This window comes from Podarcis muralis, chromosome 6, assembly GCF_964188315.1.
Source record: "Podarcis muralis chromosome 6, rPodMur119.hap1.1, whole genome shotgun sequence".
In the NCBI taxonomy this organism is placed as follows: Eukaryota; Metazoa; Chordata; class Lepidosauria; order Squamata; family Lacertidae; genus Podarcis; species Podarcis muralis.
In genome coordinates, this window is record NC_135660.1 from 11043586 (window position 1) to 11050713 (window position 7128).

Here is a 7128-nt window from a genome sequence, read left to right on the forward strand (position 1 = left end):
CTGCTAACCTTCCAATTGGCAAGCCCAAGAGGTCCAGTGGTTTAGACCACAGTGCTACCTGCCTCACTTCTAAAGGTAAAGGTAAAGGGACCCTGGACCATTAGGTCCAGTCGTGGCCGATTCTGGGGTTGCGGCACTCATCTCACTTTATTGGCTGAGGGAGCCGGCGTACAGCTTCTGGGTCATGTGGCCAGCTTGACTAAGCTGCTTCTGGCGAACCAGAGCAGCGCACGGAAATGCCGTTTACCTTCCCGCTGGAGTGGTACCTATTTATCTACTTGCACTTTGATGTGCTTTCGAACTGCTAGGTTGGCAGGAGCAGGGACCGAGCAACGGGAGCTCATCCCATTGCGGGGATTTGAACCGCTGACCTTCTGATCAGCAAGTCCTAGGCTCTGTGGTTTAACCCACAGCACCACCCGTGACCCTTACATCTCTTCTAGTCATGGTCAAATAGGCCTGCACCCTACTGAACTTCCAGCCAGAGGCACACCTAGTCTCCCATGAGCAGGAATATTTGCATGACACCACATTTTATTTGGTGCCAGATGGGCTCAGAGGGAGTTGCAAGCCAAGGGGCGATTGCAGAATGTGTGGGAGGGCAAGGGTGCACTCCGGGGAGAGAGGAAATTGGACACATATTGCCCTAGGGCCACCCAGCTTGTTCCAGGAGAGGAGAGGGTACATTCTGACTTATTGCATTTCGATCCCAGTTCTTTTCTCCAATCTGTTCAAGGTGGCGGACATGGTTCTTTCCTCGCTCCTCATTTAACCCGCCCCCCCAAAAAAAACAACAACCCTGCAAGCTATGTTAGGCTGAGAGGCAGTGACTGGCTCAAGGTCACCTACTGAGCTACTCTGCCAAGTGCGGATTTGATCCCTGGTGTAGTGGTTAAGAGCGGTAGTAGTGTAGTGGTTAAGAGCGGTAGTCTCGTAATCTGGGGAACCGGGTTCGCTTCTCCGCTCCTCCACATGCAGCTGCTGGGTGACCTTGGGCTAGTCACACTTCTCTGAAGTCTCTCAGCCCCACTCACCTCACAGAGTGTTTGTTGTGGGGGAGGAAGGGAAAGGAGAATGTTAGCCGCTTTGAGACTCCTTAAAGGGAGTGAAAGGCGGGATATCAAATCCAAACTCCTCCTCCTCCTCCTCCTCCTCCTCCTCCTCCTCCTCTTCTTCTTCTTCTTCCCTGGTCTCACAGGCCCTAGTTGGCCACTCTGACCACCGCAGCACAACACAATCTGCCTTTCTCTGCAGAGGTTGCTTTTTGTTGTTGTTTAGTCGTCTAGTGGTGTCCGACTCTTCGCGACCCCATGGACCAGAGCACACCAGGCACTCCTGTCTTCCACTGCCTCCCGCAGTTTGGTCAGACTCATGTTGGTAGCTTCGAGAACACTGTCCAACCATCTCGTCCTCTGTCGTCCCCTTCTCCTTGTGCCCTCCATCTTTCCCAACATCAGGGTCTTTTCCAGGGAGTCTTCTCTTCTCATGAGGTGGCCAAAGTATTGGAGCCTCAGCTTCACAATCTGTCCTTCCAAGTGAGCACTCAGGGCTGATTTCCTTCAGAATGGATAGGTTTGATCTTCTTGCAGTCCATGGGACTCTCAAGAGTCTCCTCCAGCACCATAACTCAAAAGCATCAATTCTTCGGCGAAAGGTTGCTTTTGCCTTCCCCCAAAGACGATGGTGGATTTGAGCCCGGCTCCCCCGAAAGCAATATGGCTAGCCAACTCACAGGCATGGTTTTGCCATCTGGAGAGATACAGAAGTGTAAATAAACAGATAAATGAAATAACAAGTGTTTAAGTCCATGGGGAGGGGAGGGAAGGCTGCTCATAGATGACACCCCTAGTGGGAAACACAAGACACCATCGTCATTAACTGCATGGATATTTCACGTACAATCCTATACTTTAAGTCTTAAAGCCAGCCACTCACTATGGCAACCGCTGTAGTCTGCCTGAACGCCCCCCCGGCACACCCCCACACTTTGTACAGACACCCACCCACACCCACACTTTCCTGTTGCAGGAAAAGGGCTGCATTGCAAAATGTAAACTTCCACCGGTGAGAATAATTTGGGCATTTCCTAACCACTTCAGAGGTTGCGTCCAAGAGGTTAGCGGAGGGGCGAGAGAGGCCCCTCCATGGGGGTGAGTGTGCAAAAGAAGAATAGGAATTCTGAAAAGCCATTAAATTTTATTCTGAAACGGCCTTTCATGGCCAGTTTAATCTCCCCACCCCAAACACACACACACACACAAAACTTGGCCACATAAAATAAAAGGGGAGGGAAAGATAATAACATACTGAGTTACAAGAAGGTTGCCCCATGCTATCTCTCTCTGTGTGTGCATGTGTTCTCAGGTTTGCGACTGCTATTCCTTCCTGCTTCTTTTCCCCATCTAATGCTACTGTTTTTGGACAGCAGCTCAGTGGTAGAGCATCTGGTTTGCATGCAGAAGGTCTCAATGACCAGCATCTCCTGAGAATGACCCCTGCCTTAAACCCTAGAGAGCTGCTGCCGTTCAGTATAGACAATACCAAGCAAGATGGACCAGTGGGAGGACTGAGTAATGCACATTCCTGTGTTCCTTGATTCTTTTGTCCTCTCTTACCTTCTGAACCCTTTCCTTGCTTCAGCTCAAGAGTGGTGCACGAAAGGACTGAAGGGTGAAGACAAGCAGAGGACGTTCTTGCTTTTTCACTTCCAGATGCTAAGGTGCATTTAAAGGAAATGTCCGGGAAGTCATTAACAGTGCAGAAGAAAATAGCAGCTTTAGGGATGACTGTGACAGGTCCCGCTGTAATGATATTGCTTTCACCTATTTCATAGAATCATAGAGTTGGAATAATAATAATAATAATAATAATAATAATAATAATAATTTATTTGTACCCCGCCCATCTGGCTGGGTTTCCCCAGCCACTCTGGGTGGCTTCCACAAAGACCAAAAATACACTAAAATGTCACACATTAAAAACTTCCCTGAACAGGTCTGCCTTCAGATGTCTGGTAGTTGTTGTTCTCTTTGACATCTGATGGGAGAGCGTTCCACAGGGCAGGCGCCACTACCGAGAAGGCCCTCTGCCTGGTTCCCTGTAGCATTGCTTCTCGCAATGAGGGAACCGCCAGAAGGCCCTCAGCGCTGGACCTCAGCGTCCGGGCTGAACGATGGGGGTGGAGGCGCTCCTTCAGGTATACTGGGCCGAGGCCGTTTAGGGCTTTAAAGGTCAACACCAACACTTTGAATTGTGCTCGGAAATGTACTGGGAGCCAATGTAGGTCTTTCAAGACCGGTGTTATGTGGTCTCGGTGGCCGCCCCCAGTCACCAGTTTAGCTGCCGCATTCTGGATTAGTTGTAGTTTCCGGGTCACCTTCAAAGGTAGCCCCACGTAGAGCGCGTTGCAATAGTCCAACCCCCTGCAATGCAGGGTCTCAACTAAAGCCATCCAACCTCTGCTTAAAAACCTCCAATGAAGGAGAGAGCCCACCACCTTCCGAGGGAGTCCATTCCACTGTTGAACAGCTCTTACCGTCAGAAAGGTTTTCCTGATGTTTAGTCGGAATCTCCTTTCTTGAATCCTACCTTCCAGAGCAGGAGAAAACAAGCTTGCTCCATCTTCCATGTGACAGCCCTTTCTTCAGCTATCCTATTTCTTCTCTGACTCCTCTGTCTTTTCCAGGCTAAACATACCCAGCTCCTTCAGCCATAAGGCTTGGTTTCCAGACCCTTGACTTGGTTGCCTACCTCTGCGCATATTCCAGCTTATCAATCACCTTCTTAAATTGTATTCCCTGCAACTGGACATACTATTCCAGATTAATTCTGCTGGAAGTGGCTAGAGAGCATGGCATCTACAGCGCTTGCTAAAAAATCCAAGTGCTTCCACAGCCCTAAAAAGTTTGGCAACCCCTGTCCTTTTGGAATTGCAACTAACCTCACCACGCTATTGGGAGAATTGTGCTTTTGCAGTACATATATGCTTCTATGTCCCATCCACACAAATGCTGTGGGCTCAGGATGAGAAGGTACAATTAACCTGAGCAGCCATTTTGTAATCATAATAACAACAATAAGCATTATAGCAGTTTTTAAATTAATACATCATTCCCATGGCATATATATATATATATGGGGGTTCTTGATGTCTGTGACCGGAAAGGCAGTGGTGTGTTTTCTTAAAAGAAAAGATCGTGTATTTAATTAGCAGTATAACACGATTTCATCTGAGTGCTATTGCACTAACGTTTTATATATCGTCAAGAAAGTGTTAAGTGCTAATTAAAAGATCAATTCAGATAAAACACACGGGGTGATAAAGTAGCATCAGCTGGAAAGGCATGTGCTCCAAATGGTGAAACTACGTCACTGCACATGGGTGAAGCTGTAAATATTGGTCAAGGTGGAAGATTATCTCAAAGTAATCTGCAACAGAGCCAGGTTTCACCTGGATTGAGAAAAGATGGGGAAAGGATGGAAGCATCCAGTTGAAAGGAGAGAAAAGAAGAACAAATCTCAAGAGGGTGAAGAGTAATTCACTTTCTATTAATGCCTCTGTAACAGGAGGACTAAGAAGATGGCTACCTCTGTACAGTGGGACCTCGGGTTACAAAGACCTCGGGTTACAAACACTTTGGGTTACAGACTCCGCTAACCTGGAAGTAGTACCTCGGGTTAAGAACTTTACCTCAGGATGAGAACAGAAATTGCATGGTGGCGACACAGTGGCAGCAGAAGGCCCTATTAGCTAAAGTGGTACCTCAGGTTAAGAACGGTTTCAGGTTAAGAACGGACCTCCGGAACGAATTAAGTTCATAACCAGAGGTACCACTGTACTTTCAGTCTTTTTTAAGTCCATGGCTCGCTTGACCAACTACATTATTTCTGCGGCTCCCCAGGGGGGGAAAAGCACTCTGAGCCTCAGAAGTTCAGTTATGTCACCCCTTGCTTGCAGAGCCAGCATCCCCTCACCCCATTTTGAAACCCCCCCTCCTTCCTCTTCTCTCCCCTCTCCTTGGGAGTCCTCTGGGCAGCACCCCCACCCCAAAGAGAGGTGCCTCCCTATGCCGCTCCGTAGGGGCCTGGGAAGAGGATGCCCCCAGCCTTAGCAGTCTGACAGAGACTGGTCAAAGGTGAACCTGACACCAGCACCTTATTCCAAGGTCACCACAGCTCCTGGCAAATAGCACCCCCAGGCCATCCCCAGAGGCACCATTCGCCTGGGGGGCTTGTAGCCGGGGCTGCTGCAACAAACTGCCTCGCAAGCCTTTGGGAGGCAGAGACACAAGAGGGTGAAATATACTCGGAGTCGAGAGTGGATTTCATGCTCTTTATTCAGCTCATAGTGGTGAGGAGGGAGGAATGGACGTTTCCCCAGAATGTCGCTTTATATACATTATTTACACATGGGCCCCACGTGATTGGCTAATTCCGGGATTCTCCTGTAGGCCAATCAGGTTGCGGATTCAGTTCCACCTGGAGCTGGATTGGGTGGCTCCTGTGGACCAATCAGACTGCTGCATTCTGGATCCTATTGTTCTAGGACCAATCAGACCACTGCATTTTGGATCCTATTCAACTCAGTACATAACAGAGGGCATCAGAGGAGGGAGGGAAAAAAAGGACAGAGGCCAGTGTTGCCCGTGGAACCCCTGACTATGGCACACTGGTTGAAAAACACTGCTTTAAATCTATAATAATAATAATAATAATAATAATAATAATAATAATAATAATAATATCTTTATTGTCATTGCCCCCTCTCGGGGACAACAAAATTACTTAAGTACACACAGCCTTATCCCCATTGTTCCAAGAAGGCTACCATCCCCATCTGCTGAAATGGTGAGAACTCCTTTAGTCCTGCCACTGAGTTAAGACTAATGCAAAAATAGAAAAAAATAGAAAAATGTATTCCTTTTAAAATCACACCAAATGTCCTGAAATATGACAAAATTATGGGTAGAATTTTCTTCATGGGAAGTGTTTGCAAAGGCAACTATTTGGCCTCCCTTGCTAGTCACATGTCACTAAGTAACATCCTTCCATTGATTTAGAGTATTTGACCATGAAAGAAGATGAACAACACACACATTGTATCCTGCCTGGGGGACGTACACAAGCTAACACAAATTAGCTTGCATGGAGCTATAGAGAGCTGTGAGTAACCCATGCAGCCTTGCTGGGTTGTTTAGCAGGCATTTAGAATCCAATCAGTGCTACAAAGCATTGGCACTATACAACAAACTTCATTAAGACTAGTTATTTAAAAAAATAAAAATGCAAATCCTCTCCACTCTTGTCAGCGTGATTTGGGGTACGTGAGTTGACCTCAGAACACCAGGGCAAATGTGGCAGCCTCTTAATGCATTGCCAAAAAAAGAGAAAGCACATCTATTAAAAAAAAGAGGGTAAAAGAGGACACATATCTGCATAGAAGTTACATATTCTACATCTCTCCATAGTGGGGAAGACTGTGACTGTGAGCAGTTTGCTGTCCAGGAAGCTCCCTCCTGATGGGCAACTTCAAGGTCAGCAATAAAACACCCAGTGTCAATGAAGTTAACTCTTTATCCAAAGAAACCAAAATGCTGCGGGACTAGTTCTGGGCTGCATCAATAGGAGTATAGCATCTAGATCAAGGGAAGTAATAGTGCCACTGTATTCTGCTCTGGTCAGACCTCACCTGGAGTACTGTGTCCAGTTCTGGGCACCACAGTTCAAGAAGGACACTGACAAACTGGAACGTATCCAGAGGAGGGCAACCAAAATGGTCAAAGGCCTGGAAACGATGCCTTATGAGGAACGGCTAAGGGAGCTGGCCATGTTTAGCCTGGAGAAGAGGAGGTTAAGGGGTGATATGATAGCCATGTTCAAATATATAAAAGGATGTCACATAGAGGAGGGAGAAAGGTTGTTTTCTGCTGCTCCAGAGAAGCGGACATGGAGCAATGGATCCAAACTACAATAAAGAAGATTCCACCTAAACATTAGGAAGAACTTCCTGACAGTAAGAGCTGTTTGACAGTGGAATTTGCTGCCAAGGAGTGTGGTGGAGTCTCCTTCTTTGGAGGTCTTTAAGCAGAGGCTTGACAACCATATGTCAGGAGTGCTCTGATGGTGTTT